This window comes from Mycteria americana, chromosome 3 (genome assembly GCF_035582795.1).
Source record: "Mycteria americana isolate JAX WOST 10 ecotype Jacksonville Zoo and Gardens chromosome 3, USCA_MyAme_1.0, whole genome shotgun sequence".
In the NCBI taxonomy this organism is placed as follows: Eukaryota; Metazoa; Chordata; class Aves; order Ciconiiformes; family Ciconiidae; genus Mycteria; species Mycteria americana.
Genome location: NC_134367.1, coordinates 51,046,237 through 51,067,699, shown reverse-complemented (window position 1 = coordinate 51,067,699; position 21,463 = coordinate 51,046,237). Strand labels below are relative to the sequence as shown.

At 38.8% G+C, this 21,463-nt stretch overlaps 1 protein-coding gene across 2 annotated transcripts in view; it reads left to right on the top strand.

Moving 5' to 3' along the window:
• Positions 1-21,463, top strand: part of PDSS2 (decaprenyl diphosphate synthase subunit 2) — a 124,375-nt gene that overhangs the window by 57,127 nt on the left and 45,785 nt on the right. The window lies entirely within an intron of this gene.

Sequence of the window (21,463 nt, the reverse complement as noted above, 5' to 3'; positions counted from 1 at the left end):
CACGTAGCCTCTATATTGCAGCTTAAAATGCAAGTAACACCAAAGAGCAAACATGCCATCTCTTCAGGCCTCAGTATCCTTGGCTGTAAGACAGCAAGTTATTTTCTTCTCTCTCTCATGTTTTGCATCTCTTTTTTTTTTTTTTTTTCTTTTTTTTGCTATTAGTGCCAGTTTCAGAAATACCCTCTAGCACTGACATCCATTGAGTCAGCTCTGCAGATTTCCTTGGACACTTGTCAGACATTTTAGAAAAAAAAAAAAAAAGTCATTTTTTTAGTCAAATCTGCCTGTGCGTTCACACTGGTGGATCCTATGGTCATTGACAAGCAAAGACCTTCTTATTCTGCCAAACTCAGCGATTGTGTGTCTATGTGTGTGTAGAGTGGTATATAGAAAGTACTATTTCAGATCTGTACTAAAACATGGTAAATCCAGCAAACAGATTGCTGGATTGGTACTATCAATACTAGGCTCTGTCCCTGCCTCTTCTCGGTCAGAGTGATGCAGCTGGCCTTTAAAGCTCCAGGAATTCATCTCTTGCAAGATGAACATGCTATCCTACAAGAAGGTGGTACTCACTGGATAAACTTGTCTCTGAATCAGAATTCTTCCTGCTGCATGGAAGAGTGGTGGTAATACTGTAGTGACAGTGATCATGAACATATAGTCCTTATACTTAGTGTTTTAGTAATGATTTTGGAACCAGCACTGATGCTGCTTCCAACAAAAGCCCAATTTAAGTGAAAGTTAGCAGCACCTCGTTATGGTGATGGGTCCTTTGCTCATCAGGTTCCTGTAGTAATTCTTACTAAGTGCCCTGGGTACCCATTTTTGGAGACACACACACACACATGGGTCACACAGTCTGATGTCACATGCTCTTTGTCATTGTGGCTGTGCCAAAGTCATCTTGTTCTCACATTCTCTAAAGGAACATTCATTTGCAACTTAAAGGTCTCCAAGAAATACTAGATCTTAACCAGAGGGTTCATTCATTCATTGGTTGCTTTTCCTCTGGAAGTTTCTTCGGTTGCAAAGAAGTCAGGAGCAGGTAGGCATCATTCTAAGGACAGAGGACATACTGCTCTGTCCCTTTGTAGTTCCATCTAACTTACTCCCAGTTTTTCTTTGCTAGATATGAAAACAAAGCTTTGCCTTAACTTAATTTCCTTCCCCTAGATTCAAAAGACCTTTACATCATCTTCAGAGAAGGTTCAACCTTCCGTTACCCTCCTTTCAGGGTAAACCAGATGGTGCTGATAGTACATGTAGGTTCATAGGATAATTCAAGTTGGAAGGGATCTCAGGAGGTCTGTAGACCAACCTCCTGCTCAAAGCAGAGTCAGCAATGAGGTCAGACTCATGTAGCTTTCTTCATGAAGGTCAGGTCTTTCAAGAACATAGTCTTCTTCACAAGGTGATAATCAAAATGTGGTTTAAACAGATGAGTGAACTTTCTACTCCCTGCCTATAGCCTCATGCTCTGTTTTTAATTCTGTAGATGGTGTGCATTCATTAATGTGTAGCTCACAGGAGGCCACACTGATGTTGGCATAATCTAGCCTGTTAGGTGTCCTTAAGGTCATTTGAGAGCTGAAATATCCAAAGAAGTTTCCATCCCAAGATTTTCAGAATTAGTAACGTGGGCTGTGTCAAGGCCTATTATGAGAACACAAGCGTAAAGTTCTTATCTGTCTTAGGAATATGGCACCAAAAGTTGCTGTGTATTAGTGGGGACACTAGGAATCTCTTCCGTTTCTCATAGGTGACAGCTCGCCATCTGCAGCTATATCTGTTCTTTCTCCAAAACCCATGCCATGGCAAGTGTAACAGAGGTGATGCAGTGCTTGTTAGAGCAGTCTTTAATTACTGTATGCACGAAAGGCAATCAGGCTGCCTCCAGGGAATTGAAGCTATGTGAATGATGATGATCCTTGGACAACTTCAGTCTGTAAAGGTAAATATGGACTAGCATAGTCAAAAATATAGCGTAGAGGTTATATACTTGTTATAGTATGCTTTTGAGACTTACAGTCTGCACAAATTTACACAAACGGACATTGGTTTGTTGACTTTACTTCTGCATGTGTCCTGGACTGCTGTTGAACTGGCGTTCTATGGTTGAGAGGGATCTGAAATGGCAATACTCTGCTTTGTGTATTTAGTGTAATAGCGTATGAGGTGTGAGCACGCGTTCTCTGGAAATTAAGAAAATGTAAAAGGTATTCCGCTTTGAGTGATAAACAGAATAAATACTCCGTGAGGATGTGCACCCTGGGCTCTGCGTTCCCTGGCAATAATCTCCAATTATTGGCAAGTAGCCTCTGTCCTGTCCCTGTGAATGCGACCAAACAGCTGAGAGATGCTGTTCTTGACTCAGAAGACTGTCACATCTCCAATTGGAGTAGGTGACTACAATAGCAAGGGGCTACCTTCTGGTTTAGGAAGAGGTAAATGTTACTCTGGCAAAGGAGGTCTTTTACTGTGTTAGCTGTATCTTCACTTGCTCAGCTCACCAGTAGTTTTGCCAGCAAATTCTTTCTACTGTAGACAAGCTTAAAGACGTTTGTAATTTTTAACAATTGTTTAAATGCTTTCCAACTGAAATGTGAGTGTCTCCACATAAATCTACATTCAAGTAATTAATAGTTCTACACAAAGAAATCAGATAGTCTCCCTTTAAAAGGAAGAAAGGAAAATGCAAATCCATTACAAAGCCTCTTGGCTAATAAGCCATGGCAAACATGAGTAAATTTTGGTGAAGGTGAGATCGGTTGTATTGTTACAGTGTAAGTGACACTTAAGAGGTTGCCTTGACCTATCTGCTACTAAATTTTATAAAAGCCTTCTTTCTACCTTGCATGGTGTAGGTTTATCTGTGGACAAATTCTGTTTGAGAGTTATTGTAAAAGACAAAACTCAGATGAAAAAAAAATCAAAGAATGACCATACAAATGATGATTTTGGTACCTACAAAAATACAAAGAGCGTGTTTGTGTGTGTGACTTCTCACCTCATCTTCAGACCTTGCCCTTCTTTCAGTTTCTGCACTCTGAACTGTATAGTGTATTAACTTGGGAGATTGGATTTGACTGTTTCTTACCTTCATATTTTGATGTAAATAAATGACACCTAACTTTATAATGGACTCCTGTCATGTGAAGAGTACTTCCTTATTTGTAAGAAGGTGGGGTTTTTTTCCATTACTACTTGTCTGAGTTTACTGGTAATGGAAGACTAAATTAGATTTACCCTGACCTGGTGCAATGCAGAGGGAGTGGCTGTGAACCAGAGTTTGGGAGACTTCATGCTGCATTGCACCTATCCCCATCAATAACGTAAATCATGATAGAATGTGTTTAAACAAAATAAAAAGCAAGAAATGAGAAAGGTGTAGTAATACCAATAGTGTATGTAGGAACTCAAAATTCAAAAAAGGCAGAGTTTTTTTCTTTTGTCTGGTGTAAGAATTAAACTGGGAGTTTTAGTGCAGAATAGCTATTGCACTTTAAATTCACACTGGCTTATTGCACGCAAGCCCTGGGTCTCAGCTGCAGATATTGCAGAGATTAATCTTATTAATGGAACTGCTAATTGGTGTTTGACTTCTAATTATAGTAACAATAGGCCATAACGATCAATCCTCACCTTTACTGGGGCACATTAGGACTCTTTATCATAAAAATGATTTCCTTTGGGACTTACTGTTCTTATTCCTATCTTCTGGAAGGCTGTCTTTCAGTGAAGGTGCAGTATCCCAACTAACATGTACTTTGAAAGCTTAGCTAATTAACTAGTAGAGAAAATGCATGGTCCTAAAATACTGAATATCTAAGTATATTAAGAAGTATGATGCTCTTGACAAAATTGTTTGAAAGATAATGGGAAACATATCTCAAAATATGAGCAATGGTGTCTTTTATAAACTTTCAGAAATGTATAATTTTGTTTCCCAATCCTTGGTAGCTTTCCCTTAGCTTTTAGTGAGAGAAAACCTAAGCGATTATTCTAAATTATTCTATTTAGTTTTTGCTTTCCAGGATAAATCCTGTGAGATTCTTCATCTCATTTACAAGACGAGTCTCAGGAGATGAAAAGCACATACAACTTGATTACATATTCCTATTGATCATCTTCAACCCGCAACAATAAAAATCAACTCCAAATACAAATCTAACAATATTACTAATTCATTACAACCAGTACTTTTCTTCATTAACTTTTTATTGTTTTCAGCATACACAGCATGTGCAAATATAGCAATTATGTGTTGAATAAGAAAAGGTCCTCTCTGTACGCTGTAGAATACATCAGAAGGCACTGCGTTAAAACTAATCAAAGACTGTGCAGAGATACGGACTCAAACCTTGTTCAAAATAAGTCTGCTTAGCACTAGATAGCTGGGCCAGGTAAACTCAGTATGTACATTACAAAGGTTTTTTGTTTTGTTTTTTAAAAAGGAAGTAATTTTCAGTATTATAGAAAGCAGTGTAGGGATGGCTTGCCTTGGAGAAACCATAACGCTGACTGCTGTCTGTCTGTCCAGCCCACCCTTTTCCTGGAGCTCCCTCCTCCCGCTGCTTGTGAAGCGAGTACTGGACTGCCATGATGTGCAGCATAGCATACAAAACCAGAGCAACACTGATGAAATTCTGCAGTGGGAGCAACAAAGTCCTGCCTTCACCCGAGTGGGAACTTTTCAAAGAAAGGCCAGATGACCTGTTGGTAACAAGATCTAGTAAAGCCTTCCTGGGGCATGACATCTCCACGCACCAGAGCATTTTGCCGTAGCTGTTCTTTGGTGGTTTGCTGTAAAATCTTTCCCTTGCAACAAATTTCTGCTTGAGAACTTTCACATTTTCTTTAAAAAAACCCCAGATAGTATTTGTGAAGAGAAGTTTCCAGCCATCACCTAAGCGCAGTCCAGTGCTGTGATGAAAGCACGCAACAGCTCTGGGGACTGCTTATCCCTCAGAACTATGATGTCAATATGACCAATTGCTTCACAGCAAGTTCTTAAGTAACTATATTTATGTAATTTATTTGTCCTACAGTCCCAAAATATCTCCCATGCTTTCCCATCTGCTGAAGTACCAGCTGTCCTCTTCCCAGGCACAACCTATTAACTTTTCCCTTGACAAATTTTACAATGCAATTATGCAGTTTCAATACAAATTTCTGCAATACTTGGAAAATTGTAGCAATATGAAGTTAAGTATTACAAGGCTTACTGTACCAATTAATTTATTTTCTTAATATGATTCAGTCAGTACTCTGCTATAATGTAACTGAAGATATTACAAAATTTTTCATCTGCTGGGGTGGAGTTGAGGAGAAGGTCTTCATATACTCCACAAGTATACATATGTAAAAATACGTACTGATCTTTGGCATATTTTGATATGTATGGGGAGTATGTTGTTTCTGTGGTGACAGATTGTTTTGGGGTTGAACATAAATAAGAGTGGGCCTGACTGCTAATGAATGGTGCCCTCCTAGCTCAGACGGTATCCTTTTTTGCTTAGAGTTCATGAGGCTGTATAAAGACTATACAGCCTCCATTCCCTTCCACTTGAAATAATGGCATGTTCTGGACCCCGATCACATTATACATTAAGTGAATGAATATTTCTTATCACTTCACTGGTATCTGGCCTTTAACTTTCAGTAGATTTTCGTGTGGAATTTGGCAGCTCTGAGATGCTTCTAAAGCAAACAATAACGAAAAAAAAAAGCAGCATATTATTGTGGATGGTGTAGACAGGGCATTGTGTTGCTGGACAGAGAAGCTTGGTTGTTTGTAATGTATTTCAATAGAAAGATGGGCGTGTGAGTACATGCAGATAGCAAGCAGATAAGGAAAATACAAGGAAAGAGAGAGAAGTTACCACTTATTGTAGTGTTATAGCCAGGATTGTTCAAGGTAATATGAAATTTTCTTTGGCGTGAAAAACAGGAAGAGAGGCAAGAGAAGATTTCCTAAGAAACTTTCATGTGGGGGTTTTTTGTTGTTGTTGTGTTGGTTTGTTTTCTTTTTGAAGGTAGGGAGAAAGGGTTCTAAGTTGAATTCTGGTAAAGAATGTCAAATTAAAAATTCCTTTTTTCAGAAACTGAATTTTCTTCAGGGGGTGATAGCTGGATTGAGAGAAGCAAATTTTTGGACTGACTCCCTTTTAAGTAGACATTGACTGTGAAATAAAAGTGCGTGCTGATATCTTCATATGGTAGATCTTCATCTTCACAAGCAAAGTGGTTTTTTATTTGATGCAGTAGTGGAAGAGAAATTACTAAGGAACAATATCAAGAATTAACCTGATGGAAGTGACTCTAATAAAAATGAATCATCTTTGCAGAAACGTTTTCAATGGGCATGAGATGATATTTCAGTCAGATTGGAATTCAGATTGGAATGGAGAATATTAGTCCTTGTTACGTTGCACCTTAGCTATTAGATTAAGAGGAAAGTTAAATTGTTACTTCAGTTAATAAAAGGTTTTAGGTATGGATGGATTGCAAGGCTAGCAAGTCCAGATTTGGAGATAATGGTTGCATTCTGAGTTTAAGTTACTAGAAATATGTATGAAGATAGTGATCAGTGATTTGAGAAGAGGAATAAGGAGTTAGAGAATTAAGGGTAAAGATTTCAAGAATATGAATACAACATGATATTCTAACCATGTTGTATTTGAGAAGGTAGATTAGGCAGTCAAAAGAGAAATCAGAAAGATGATGGTTTTTTCTAGGGTTTGCAGCAATTGAAACCTTCTGATCAGTACTGACAGCATGATTATGGAGCATGTTTGGTGCATGTGAGATTTTGGGAGCTTGATTGCCCAACTCTTGAAGTCCATTAAAGTATTTGCAGTTGTAGTTTTTAATTTTTCCAAAGACTTGGCCAAATTTGTGTAAATTTTTGTGGAAAGAGAAGATGCAGCCAAATAAATTATGCATCTAATATTTCCAGAAAGGCAAGAAACATAAGAAAGTTTCAGATACTGTACAATATTTCTGATTTGTTTCTCATGATTGTTATATTTCACCAAAACAGTGTTCTGTGGAAAGCTTACTTCAGTCTCTTATAGCTGAAATTTCATTCTGGCTTTTGATATCCATGCAACAAAACCAGTACAAAAAGTTCAGCTAAATTCATGTGCTGTTCCAGTCAGCAAATTGAATTTCAGCAAAACTACAGTAGTGGCTGCAATCAATAAATGATCTTATTTTGTGGACTCAGGTAGGAATTCTGCAGAAATTAAGTTTGTTCTTGAAGGTGGTTTATTAGCATATAGCTGTCTCTCCACCATCACTCACTTGGGGTTAATGTTGCTTGAATTGGTTGATGTCATTTTACCCTTTATTAAAATGTGTAGATTGAATCATTCTGGGATGAAAGGACCAAAAAATGAAAGCATGAGATTTTCAGATACCTTATAGAACAGCTGTAAGGTAAAAATAGATGGAAATTATGCCAATGGTATAATAGTAGGTAGGTTTTTTTCATCAAAAGACACATTTTCTCAATATCACGTGATACTCCATTTGCATAAAATATATACTAATAATAATGATAAAACTTTGCAGACATCAACAGCCCCAAATGCTTGTTACTATGCTGATATAGTCCCAGAAGCAGCAGTCATTGCCTTGCTCCAAAAGGTTTATTATCCTTTCCCTGCTGGCGATTCTGTCAACACACCTGGTGTAAGGGGCAAGGTCTCCGAGAAGTCTGCCGTCTCCCTTTAGCTATTAGTCTCGTTCCTTGTACATGGCAGGCAATATCCATCTGCTGCATACTTCTGCTTTGTGAAAAGCAAAAACATTCCTATAATAAACCGTTTTAATATATGGTATTAATGTCCCTATCCAATTCTGAACATTGAAAGTTCAGGAGGGCAGAGGAGAGCAGGTGTGATAACCGTACTTTTAATTGCTGACTAACATAAATGCAGTTACAGCTGTTTAGAATAGGACAGGTTTCCTTGATAGTATGAGGTATCTGTGGTTGTGCAAGCAGTGTATGTTTTGATATCCCCCCCCCCCCCCCCCCCGAGTTGATATTTTATTGGTATTTCAGAATATACAGTATGTTTTATATAAGCATGATTAAAAATATTTATATATATAAAATAAACCCCAACCCTATCTGGTACACTGTATCCATTTTATTTTTTAATGCCTTTTTCCTGTGCAGTTAGACATACGAACAATCTATTCTCTTAACAGGACTGCTCATTTATCAGGTGTTCGTTCTTCACTGCATAAAAAAGGTTACCTTTTTTTCTCTCCCATAAAAAGGTTCCATGTATTTCAAGTGTCATTAGTAGCAGAGCTTTAATGTCAAGGTTACTGCACCTTAACTTTCAGCTACATTGAATACAATTATAGACAAACACTTCAGAGATATTTCAGAGAAGCACTTGGAGTGGTAAGTCATGCTGGCGATCTCTGCATAGTTGACAGTACACAGTAATGGGAATTTCTGTTATGTTGGTTCAAACCGTCTCCCATAGTCATTGCAAATAAGGGGATAGCCATGCTGCAGAGTCTTGGAGGGCTGAGAAACAACTAATATAAGGTAAGAGAAAGTATGGTCATAGAATTAATTGTTAGTAGCCTGTTTCTTCCATCTACCTGCAACTGAGACCTTTTATTTCCCTTCATCTCCTTGCAGTTGGTTTTAGTGCAAGTATTTAAATATTTCAGTTAAATAAAACACAGAATAATCAAAATGATTTTTAAACCATGATGTGAAATTTGTTATGGAATAGATGCATGAGATATAATTGGAGGATACATGTTGTCCAGGGCCTGTAGAGCAAATCTGGGTAATCCTGGATGGATGGGCATCCTGGGTGGTGCCTAGTCATTCCATAAGCAGTCTGGCTGACACATGCTGCCATCATAAGGGAAGGAATCTTGGTCATTTCCATAACAAACTATGTGATTTTCTCCATCATGATGTTCCTTTTGATTTCTGCTTTGGTGACAGCACTGTCATCTAATCCACAAATTAATCCTTTAGTTCATACCTCATCTTTCAAGTTTTTTCATCAACATACCTTATTCAGTTCTGCATCTTACTGTCTTTCCTTGCATCGTGTATCCTACCATCCCATTTTTTTCCAAGGCCATGCTACAGCGGCTGTTGCCAAAGCTTTTGATCACCTCCTGTCTTGCCTTTTTTAGACTCCTGTTTACAATACCTGCAACTTGCTGACTTCAGTAAGCTAAAAAGACGACCTTCATGCTAGCTCCATTTTAAACTCTTCTTTTGGCTTGCTCTTCTTCCACCCCATCTGGTTCAAATGTCCTATTTTTACCTTCAGTTTTTAAAAATGTAGTACTGCTGTTTTAAGGAAACAGTTGTGGTTCTGTTGTTTCTAGACCACTGGTAGTTGTGCAGAGGTGGGCTTGCTTGTGATCAGCTTTCTTGGAATTGGCCGCTGGTCTTCTACATTTTTGGATCAATGTTAGAGAATTTAAACCTACTCTGAATTGTCTGGAAACTTAGCGTGAAAATAACTATATAAAACTTCTGCATAATCTTTGCTATGTTCTGCTTAGACCTTTAAATTAGCCTGATGCTCTTTGGATTTTATAATGAATCAGGGGCTTGCTTTTGTTTCACGTTGCACAGGTTTCATATTTGTTTCATATTTGCTGGTGTCTGCCTGCAAAAATGCCACCTTGATGGGGTAAGTAGTTTTGTCAGTAATAAAATGAACTGTACAAACGGCAGGTAGTAGAATGAACTTGATGCAAAATGTTGTTGTTGATAGAAAACTATTTACTGTATTTAGTTATCAGAGTACCTGTTCAGTTATCATAGACTTGCATTGCGTGGAATTAATGGGATTCTTTTTAATTTTGTAAGCGCTTTTTTTTTTTTTTAAAGACCCTATTAAATAAAACATGCTTTTTATCTTTCAAACAATTTCAAAACATGGATAAGATTTGTTGGCTAGTTTAACTAGGAAATTATCTAGGTGGGATTCCCAAACTGGAGATGTGCTGTTAACATTGCTCCGTGTTCTTTAGCCACTGACCAAGCATTCACTGAGGATGCAGGAAGTCCAGGCTTGGCTCCCTCAAGTATTTGAAAGGATGCAAATCCCCAGTACTCCTCTGTCTGAATTTTCAGAGAAGTCCTCTTCACACAAGGATATAGGACACCTAGGTCAGGAATGCCCGAGTATGTAATGTTGTTTCTCTCCCAGTAACTTTGTGGAGCAGGAACTGGAGTCCAGGTGTCCCGCCTTTCTCTCCCATAATCTCCCGGAGATTGCCTGACTTTTTTCACTCTTTTGCCATCTGGCTGAATGAATAATTCAGCATTTTGTGTAACAGCAGAATAGCTCAGCAGGAGTGGCCGGGGAAGGAGGTGTAAGGATACCCTGGCCTTGTGAGCCAGGTGGCTGCCTGATGCGAGACCCAGATTTCCAAGTGATGCTCTGCGTGCTTCAAAAGAGGAGCTTGGATTGAAAAGCCAGTTCTCTGCAGTTGTGCTGTCAGGTGGCATGTCCAGTGCTCAAGTCCTCCCTCTTTCTCACAGGTTTTTGACTTCCAAATGCTGTCTGTCACTTGGAGTTTGGGGGACATCTGCATGTTTTTAAACGATAAACATATCCTTGCTTGTGCTGACAAATATTCACGTTTGCCCCGTTAACATTTTTTCACCCACATACCTTCTATCAACACAGAAAGGAAGGAAAATAAATGTCTCCAACAGTAATTTTCTAGCTGGAAGTCAATATATGCAGCTGGGTAGAAAGGTTCCTTAAATCATATCTTATAGGTGTTTTCTCAGAGATGGCACTCTAGTTATTTGAGACAACTGTTTTTCCAACCCGCTGTGAAAGGTGAGTTGCCTTTTGGACACTTAAATATTTCCGTGCTGTTAAAGCAGCAAATTGAAGCGCAGATGAGAAAGTTCAAAGCCAAGGCTGAAAGTTCAGTTTCAACTTTGAGTTTTATGACTTTTGTCACTTTGTGTCACAACCTAACTGTTGTTTTCACTTAGTGTTATTAATTAAGTAATATAGAGTTTGCTTATTTCAAATAAGCTATCTTTCTTCATGGCAAATGACAGTGAATTTCATTCTTTTTAGTATCCTGTGTTAGATAATAGTTGTGAGAATAATAAATTCCAGGGACCTTTGATCCACCATTACTGTAAAATAAAAATACAGCTTAATTTTTTTTTTCCCTCTGACCATAATGGTTTTAACCTTGTGTACTAATTTGAATGGGCTTGTGGGGGCAGAGTCTTAAATGAGACACAAATGAAGGAAAAATTGCTAATGCTGCCACTGTATATCTAATGAGCACTGTGTAATAAACCATAACCTCTTCAACATTTCTGTGGAAAATGGTGTGATTATTTTGGATGGCTGGCCCTTTGTGTATGGCTCATTACCATCTGGCATAATGTGTATTGATATAGCCTGTAATTGTCAACTCTTATTTGACATGCTGCCTTTAATAAATGTGGCTTGCATGGCTAGAACCCCCTAATGGTTATATGGAAAACTGTAATTAAAGAAAATATGTATACTTAGGTAAAATACACACCCTTATATACATAAAATAATTTTGTAGATGGTCTCTGTTTTTCTTTATCTCCTGTTCTTTGTGGGAATACGTGCAAGTATTCCCAGGTTAGTACAGCGCCAAATACATTGCATTACCAATGTGGATACCTAAATGTGTGAAGACAGACATGAATCCTGAATATAGGTTTTTTCCTCTTGCCGAACTTGCTTGAAATGAATTTTGAAATGTTTATTCTCTGCGTGCCATAAGATGGAATTAAACTCAATATACCTGTGGTTCCCAGCCTGCTGGTGGCTTTGGGTACTCTTGCGCTGGGAGTGGGCGGTAACTGTAATGGGCAAAGTGGCTCTGGATTTGATGTGCCTTCCAAATAAGGTGGCCAAAATAAATGCATTCAGAAATCCCAATGCTGAAAGCATCTATTCCTCCTTAAAAGAAAATGGGCTGCTGGCCAATAGTAAGTTTTCAGATACAGGGACAACATTAACTGCTGCCAAATCTTAAGTTGTCTTTTGTTTATTTTCTGAAAAGTTTCCTTCCCTTGGCTTTACGGTTCATGAATACATGAATTACTAAAAGACATCATTTTGCTAGTCAGATTGGCTTGCAATACAAAACAGGCTATAGGATTTCCCCAACTTTAATCAGCTCTAATACTTGCGCTTAAGTGGGATTTCATCAGGTGTTGTCTTCAATTTTGCCAGTGTTGGAGAGTCCATCATTACTCTTTGTAAGAGATTTTGGAAAGTGCCTTCGCCTGGATCTGATTTTATCTTTGCTTGGTAATCCTGAGTATTTTCTTCTCTTGAATTTGTTTTCTACAGTGTAGATTCTTAAACCTTCTTGAAATGGCTTCTTGAAATTGACCAAGTCAATATACAGATTCAATATCAGCCTTCTCCTTACATTAAATAGATTTAGTTTCTTGCTTTGTATGTTTTCTGTTACTCTGATTGGTAGTGTAACTCTTCTCTAAACTTTTTCCTGCTTTCCCAAATTCTTCCTGAGTGAAGTTTCCCAGTAATGATTTTTACTGGCATTGGAAACCCAGAGTTGACAGAAACACTACTTTTGCGGATCCTATTGCCCTTTTTGACCACAGTGGTATCCTATGTCTTAGCTGATTGATTATCTGGGATGATCCGTTCCTTCACCCTACTTCCACCCTTTTCCAAACCTTGAGTGTTTTCTTCCCGAAAGAGTCCCTTGTCCTGTATGTATATAGCCTGCTTTCTGTAATTCTAGCTCAGATCTTTTGATCTGTTTTTGCAATGCATATTTTTACTTGAGTAAAGCATATTGAACCAGCTCAGTTGACTCTGTATTGAGGATGATTCCTTCTCTTTGCTCTTTATCAGCTATGTAATTCCTTTTCTGTTGCCTTCCCTCCTGAGTGCAAGTTCTCTGGACCTACTGACTATAAAACCTTAACCACCGCTGCTGTTCATGAGCATTATTATTCACTACTGGGCTAGAAGATATTGATATCTGGTTATGTAAATATATTGCTTAAAAATATAACCGGCTTTCCAAAATCCCTTGCCTTTGTGGTGTTATGTTTCTGCCCACCCTTACGTAATGGACCAATGCAGTTCTTAAAATTCTTTGTGGCTTTGAAGGTTTTTTAGTATATCCTTTTAAAATTGCCTTTGCTCAGCTTCCTGTCCATCTCTGCATTTTCTCGTTCATTCCTTTATAAATTTTCTTCCTTGCCTAGTTTCTCTGATTTGCATTTGTTGCTATCGGTTTTCCAGTTTGTTTGAGTTAGAGAGGGAGGGAATTATAGGTGGTTTGCCTTTGTCTAAGGCACGATTTTTTGGCTTTTTGTTTTGTTTTAATCAGCTTAGTCTTTTTAACTGGGGAATTGTGGCTTTTTGATCATATAGCAAAATATTCTTGAATAGTTTCCAAAAAACTATTCATATTTTTCTGTTTAATTTATCTGATTCAGCTTGTTTTATAATTGAAAATATCATTTATGTATAATATTATATACTTCTGAATATTATATGTCATTTTTATAAAGAATGTTTGTATACTGCTATGGTTTTGATTATATCGTTTTCATATAACAAATGCATTGAGATCATGTTCACTTGTACCTACATTTTTAGTTCTGATATGAACTCTGTGTAGCAAATTAAAGTTTTAATAGAGAATTCAAGTTGAATGCAGTATTTCTTGAGCTAGGAAATATCCTTTTAGAAATTCAAGATAGTGACAATACATTATATTGCTAATATACATTATTCAAAGTAAATTCTCATGTATCTGCATCTTTACATAATGAGAGAAGTAACCCTTTAAAGAAGTAAACAGCTTTTGATATGACTTGATATAGTACTTAATATGGTCTAGATAGCTGTTAATATAATCTATAGTGGACACCAACTAGAATTTCAGCTTGTCTTTTATTTATTAGAAGTTTAATTCTTGATAATTGCCTTCTAAAAAGAAAATATTGCATTTGACAGCTTTACTTCATTTTGGAAATGTGGATCTTCCCATTGGGATAGCCAGTGATTTTAAAATGGGATTTATGGTATGTGATTTTAATAATGCCAAATTTTAATTTTTTAAAAAAAGCCATAAAACCTAAACTGTAAAGCCACCTTTTTTTAACAATATTTATGTAAATACTGGCTCGTGTCTAGAGTCTACTTGTTCTTCCCTAGCAGTGTAGAAAGGGTCTCTAAGAAAAAGAAAAGTAATTGATATCTCCCTTTTTAACACTTTCTAGTGCGTATGAAATCTGTAATAACTGAAATAGGATGTGAAGCTATTTAAGTTTCTCATGTCCTTGTCTATGGGGCTTAAAAACCATACGTAGGCTTGCCACCACATCTCACGTCTGGTTTGAGCAATGCAAATGTTCTTGTAATACCTGTCCCTTGCAAAATGTCCTTCGCATCCTTCTTGTATAAAAGCCCTAACATGACAAGGACTGTCTTTATGGCGACTGCATCTGGATTCTTACCTTGTCAGCCCAGCCCGCCTGCTCCTGATCTGTTCACTCATCTGGGTTGTTACTGGTTTCCTGGATCTTACAATGCTTAGATACTTCTTACTGTGCAGGCTTCCTCTTGATGTTCTCTTCGTTATTGGTCCCAGCCTGCATGTCTGCCTCCAAGGTCTGGAAAAATCAGTTTGACTTACTGATGCTGGTGGTATTCTTCTGCTGGCTTCTCTGATTAATACTTTCTTTTTTAAACTGAACTTGGGGTAGTGATTCTTACAGATCTTTGTCTAGATTCTCACACCTGCTTCCCAGAATTGATGCTTTTGCTTCCAGGCTACGAATATTTTTCTTTTAGCCTGTGTACTTTGAAAGGGGAATTGCCGTGATGGTGCCGTCCAGCACAAGAAAAACGTGCTGTGCTGTAGCTTGTGATCACTGTTGCTTTGCTGGCCACTGACGCCAAATATAGGAGTAAGCCAGACAGAGCCTTCAGACTCTGAAGTTCACCAGTTAGGACTTAATTTTGCTGGGAGATGATGATGCAAATGTGGATCTCTTGCAGGCCGGTGCAGGCAGCTTTCCCCAAGGCCTGAGGGCTCCTAGCTACACTGCAGTGACAGTGGTGTCCGTCTTGGCACATCAGTGGCACTAGTTTGGAAAGTGATACAAATTGGTCAAGTTTCATGTTGCTGTCTGGAGTACAAAGGGGTAATTGGTTGTTCTGTGGTAGACCTAAATTAATTATCAGTGAAGGCAAGACTGCCAAAACGCTTCTTCATAATTCCTGCATTGGGAAAAGGAACAGGAGCCTGACTTCAAGTGCCCCTCTCCCCGCTGCCAACCACCCACAACGCTTAGGGAAACTGGCTTGCGGAATTCAAGTGAACGTCTGCCCACTAAAAATCAGGAAACATTTTCAAATCCTATAATAGCTGAGGGAAGAGCTTACTAAGACAAATTAGGGGGAAAAGAAATTAAGCTATATTCAGTGATGGGGGAGATACTTTTTTGTACTGTAAGATCTTTTCAAAAATGAAGAAGGAAAAATACATGAAGGAGTATAGGTAGAAGTTTTACTAAAAAAACTTTGTGATGCTAGGAAGGGAAGGAGATGGAAGAGGTAAGATATGTAGTCAGTTTAAAAATAAATTGATTGACAGGAATACAGTTAAACAGTATACCTAAGAAACTTCATAGAATTGATGTCTTTCAACTTCCTTTATCCCACGGGTGGAAGATGCCCCTACAGTAGCTTAGTGACCAAGATAGGAGGAACCACAGGAGTCTTAGTCTCTGACTTTGTTAAAGGATAGCAGTGGGTAGATATTTTCTGCTGGATAACACATACATGAGTCATGGTCATGCAATGAATATTTGGTGCTGTGCTTAAGTCTGCTGCTTTATCCTGAACATTTTTCCTCTTCGTGAAACCACAGCACCTGCCATACATGTCGACTGGTTTAAACAGCACCCCCCCCCCCCCCCTTAATTTCTTGTAAAAGAGACTATACACAGAAGGTGAGAATGAGACTTTCCATCACCGTGATGCTATTTGTTACTCACTATATATTGTTCCTTTAATCATTGCTTTATTAACTGTGGCATTGACTTTGACAAGTGAATGAAAAAAAAAGAACGGTAAAAATGGCTGCCCTTTCTTGCTGTGTAACTAAGTGGGTTATCTTGGTGCAGCACAACGACCAGAGTATACAGGTTGAATTTGAATTTAGTGTATGCACCTTTTTGTCTTTACAAAAGTTTTTCTTTCTGTTTATTGGTCACAAAAAAAGTAAAATCAAATACCAAGTTCTGCCCAAATACATTGTCCATGCTTAAGATTGTTACTTTAATTCTTTAGGTAATGCTTTTTCATATCTAATTTTCCACTAAAGAACTATTTCATTTTTCAGATCATAATGTATAGATTATTATAGTTGTCACTAAACTGGAATAGATGCTGGTATTTTTTAATGTATTTATTTTTTTAAAAAATCCTGAATGTAAGGCTATTCATCCAAATTAATCCTTGTGTTTTGAAGGGAAGCTATTGGGTTGACAATCACAGAGAAAATGTTCAAATCTTGGTTGTATACTGTTAGTCACTTTAATTCAAAGGCTCAATGATAAGAGTTCTTAAAGAATTTTTGATTTATCAATTTCATTGTCTTTGTTTATTGCAGTTGCTTTCATTGCTGAAAATTTTAGAATATGGATTTTAGTGGCTAACGTAAGTCTTTGGTCTGTTTCTGTGAAATATTATGCCTCCTATTAACATTTTAAATCCTACTATTAACATTTTAAATTATTAAATGGTTCTTTGTATAACCTTATCATCCTTTGAGAGGGTCAGTGTATTTCTGATGGCTAGCTGTTAATGAAAGGTAAACTGACTCAAGTTTTCTTGCTGTTACTGAGAGCTTGAGTTTCCATCGCAAATATTGCAGAGGAGTATTTAAGCTGAAGTACTCTTTTGTTCACAGCACTACAATTGAGCTATTTAATGTTTCTACTTTATCGTATGTTTTGCAAAATGCTATTCTTTCTTTTTAAAGTAGAACTTGAAATTAGGGGCTGAAGTCACTTATAAGAACTCTTGAAGAGATTGCACTGGCTAATGTTTCATAACTGCAAGCCTTTAAAGATAACACAAACAACAGAGAGGGTATTCAGGATGACAGGAAGGAACACTGCAAAATTCATTTTAAAAGGTTGCATAGGAAATTTGCTAACAAAACCTATTTTGTTTCCACAGAATGTTGTTTCAATATTTTGCCAGTCCCCCTTGCCATTTCATGTAGTTTTGTGTAGGCTTTAAAATTTGTGCTGAAATCTGCGTGAGATGTTCATCTCTGTAATAAGACCATTAGTAATGGTGATAATGTGATGAGGCAGACTCCCAGGCATACAAATAGGAAATTTTAATCCAAAACAAAATTGTGAAATGCGATTTTTGAGATAGAAGCATATTTACAAAGTTTCTCTGTTAGTTCTTTATTTTTCTCTGTAGATGTGGTGCCTGTATGCATCTGGGGTTTCTACAAAACCTGTGTGTTCCTTACTTTGGCATCGCAGCAGCAGGATGCTGCTACTGCATTAGTTTATAAGGGCAGATAGAAAAGATTTCTTGAAGTCTGCTCAGCAGTTTATCAGAGTTCACCAAAACATACTTGGATGTCAGTGATCTGTGTGACTTCACTGGGGGAGGGGAGCAAAGAGGAAGAATAGAAATTGCAGTTGTTTTTCTTGTTGCCGGCTCCAGTTGTCTCTATCACTTAATTTTGCATTTTTCTAGTATTTTCCTGCAAGCTAGTGTTTCACAGCCCTAGAGTCAATAGAGCTCCAATTGACCTTGCTGAAGAGTTTTTTAATTACTTGTTAAGTTAGTGTTTCCTTTGTACTTTCCAGGATGACATTTGCAGCTTGAGGAGCTTACAACCTAAGGGATACTTTATAGCAAGCATTTTACAGACATTTAGGTTAGTTACACTGGTACTGTAAGTGCAGGAACAAGGAGTCAAGAGCAGAAAAACAACAGGCAACTGACACGCTGCTCCCTTTTACATGCCACAGGCAAGAAAAGTTTGAATTAAGATTTTCATGAAGTAAAGAGTAGGGCAAAAAATAAAAGAGAGCCAAGAACAAGTCTGAGGATCTTAACAAAGACGGGGGGGGGGGGGGGGGAAGTATTCACTGAAGTGGTAGACAGTGATTGTCCTGTTGTCCTGTTTACAGAAACAGAGGTTGTGGAGGCTCCATCCTTGGAGATATTAAAAAGCCATCTGGACATGGTCCTGGGCAACTGTCTCTAGATGGCCCTGCCTGAGCAGGGGGTTTGGACCAGATGACCTCCGGAGGTCCCTGCCAACCTCAACCATTCTGGTGTTCTCTTAGTTGAGGAGGGGAGGGGGGGCTGTGTTTCACAATTAACTCTGCTTAAATAATGCACCTAACAGCAGAGCTTATGCCTGGTTTTGACTGTGTCCTATTGAAACTTCTTAGTAAGGTCCTCCAGGTACTGTCCAAGCCTCTGTAACACCCTCTTTGGAACAACATTACTGCACGGGGGTTGATTTGTGGAAGGGGAGAAAGAAAAGGAGATTGAGACGTGTGGAGTTCAAAACCGTATCGTCTCTTAAAACATGATGTCTGTAAGTGGAGTCTGTGGGGCAGTTTGGTGGTTTGCAGGGAGTTCTTCCTTCAGTGGTGAGGGCCATGATAGACAGATGGAAGTATTTTGGCATTTTGTGAAAAAGCATTCCTTATTAGCCTGCGTCCATTACAGACTTAGTGTATTTTTAAAATGTTGACTATTTTCTCAGTACCACCTTGCTATGTAAGTAATTCTTGTGGCAACCCCTTCTTTGTTGTGTGAACATGGGCTCTGGAGTGGGAACAGGATGGAAGCAGTAGAGGTTCGTAATCCTGTTGCCCTGTCGTTTTTGCTTTTGTACGCTGTCGTATGTTGTTGTAAGTCCAGCATTGCATAAACATTAATTTTTTGTATTTTGGGATTAGCTGCTTTCAAATACAAAATTATTTAATCACTGAATTGTGCTTCAGATTGAGAAAGTTGTATATGGTATTGCTTTAGCTATTCAACAGCAACTTAATAACAGTGGGGAGTTTTTTGTGGGATGTCTTAGAGTCGTGTCAAGAACGCTTCTGTATCCGTAGCAGCACTGTGGACTTCTTAGTTGCACCTGGGTATTACGGGGGTTATCACAAAAAAAAAAAAATTAAGAAATCTGTTGCCTGGGATTTCTGCAATAGCTTTGGTTCTTACATTTTTAGTTTGCTAGAGAGAGAGGGTGGAAGAGTGGTGTATAAGATCAGAATTGGATGCAGATTATCTGCCTAATAAGGTTCTTGTTAGCACAAATGATATGAATACCGTTTGGAGAACAAACGGATTACAGAAAAAGAAATGAAAACATCCAGATCCTGAGCATTCGGAAAGCATGACACTGATGTATTTGTGTAACCTTTTCATGAAGAGCGATGCTGAAGTCAAAGAGGGGATTTTGATTTCCTTCATTAAAAGCTTATTAAATGAAGAAATAGGACAGTCGTTGTTTTGCTTCAATAGTTGGGGGTCACAGAGGCGGGCCTGATCTCCTCGGGATATTAATGCCTGCTTTCAGCTGGGGGAAATGAGCCGTCACTTGAGTTAGCTGCAGCTTTATGTGCTCGTCACTAGGGATCCCCATATGTCCTGGGATCTGCGGCAGTCGGAAATGGCAGAGCTCGGCAGCAGGGAGCAGAGGGCTCTCATTGCTATTCATAACAGGTAGCTCGGCTCAATCTGCCCAGAGCAAGTCTGTTTAATGTTGATCAGCTGTCCATCTGATAAACCGAATTGATATGGACATTTCCTCCAAGGGCTGCCCTGACAATGACAGCAGGAGCATCGGGATGTCTTGTTAGTCTTTTTCTCCGAGCTTGAAATTTTATTAACCCTTTGTTAAGCCGAGCCAAGCATGATTATAATACTGCGGCTGTAGGTTGTGTGAGTTTCTCCCTCGCCTCTTTGAAAAACAGCATCAACCTTCAGTTTTGTTGACTACATGGAGAATGGCTAGCTCTTTTGTTTTCAGATTGTTTTTCTCTTCATGGAACAAAAATTGTGAATTATAAAGGCAGCTTTTAAAACAGCTTAGGTTTTTGTGTGTGTGACAAAATATGTTGGGAACCTCTGTTTATCCTCTCCCCACAGCTCATCTACCTTTTGCATGCCTGCCCAGGCTGTGTGGCTCTGCTAGCTCTTCTCGCTTGCTAATTGGCATGGATCACTGGCCTGAAACAGTTGCTGCTGGGGCTCTTCGCAGGTCAGATATATTTGGGGCAGAAGGTTACTTTAGATTAATATCGTTCGGGGTGGGTGCAACACATCTGCACTGTCCAGAGGAAACAGTATTAATTTACTCAGTACTGTGCTGGTACTGAGGCAGAATCTAACCTGAGCATGTATCGGCAAGTATATGCGTATGTGAAGGTATGGAGCAGTTCGGTTAGTCAATGAATCAGTGCTTGGCTACTTTTGAATAAGCACAGGGAGCATAACATGCCTTTGTACTAGGCTGCAATTTAATTTGAACTTTAAGGCCTCTTAGTCATCTGTCTAGTTGAGGGCATGCATTGCGTTTTTGCTCCTGTGTGAAGTCTCCATGAGTCTCCTCCCTCCCTCCACAGGCAGGGAACTGCTTGAGTCAGAAAAGATGTGAATGTGCTGAAGATTTCATAAGAGGGGGGCCTGTGTGTATCTGGGTTTGCGGCATTAAGAGGATGCTCCAGTGCGTTGCTCTGTTCCCCGCTCCCCTTGTCCCTGCCCAGTTATTATGTCTCTTCATCGCCCTGTTGTAGTTCTGAGCTAAGGTGACATCTCGGCTCCTTGGAGTGACAGTCAATAACTAATCGAGGGCTACAGGGTTGAATTCCGGGAGGAGGGGAGGAGAGGGCTGTGCTAATGACTCTCTTCATGCCTTTTCCAAAAAATGAACATAAATAGAGGGCGAGCCTCTATGGGATAACCTCTGTGGCAAGCCTCTCCCAGGGATTTGAAACCCCTGCGTTCAGAATGTAGCACACTGTGTGTCGGAAAAAGAAGTGACTTGTAAACCTACCCAAATAAATTTGGGTCTGCCCCTTTGCTGGCCAATCACCTTTGCTGCTTCTGACTAAAACAAGCAGTGAAATATCATTAGTACACAGTTTTAAAATGTTCAGCTGTTTCTCCTCTCCCCCCTGCGCCCTTCCCCCTTGGTATTATTGAACTGCAAGGTATCCTGTTATTAATTTAACTCTAATTTGAGCAGTCATTGACTGCAGCATTCTTACGGTGTTCGGATCGGCTTGCTCGCGACTCCCCTGCCGATACGTCCTTTGTTCCTTCCCATTGGTACTTCCTGCTTGGCATTTTCTTCATGTCAGTGTCCCTCAAGCTTCTAGAAGACA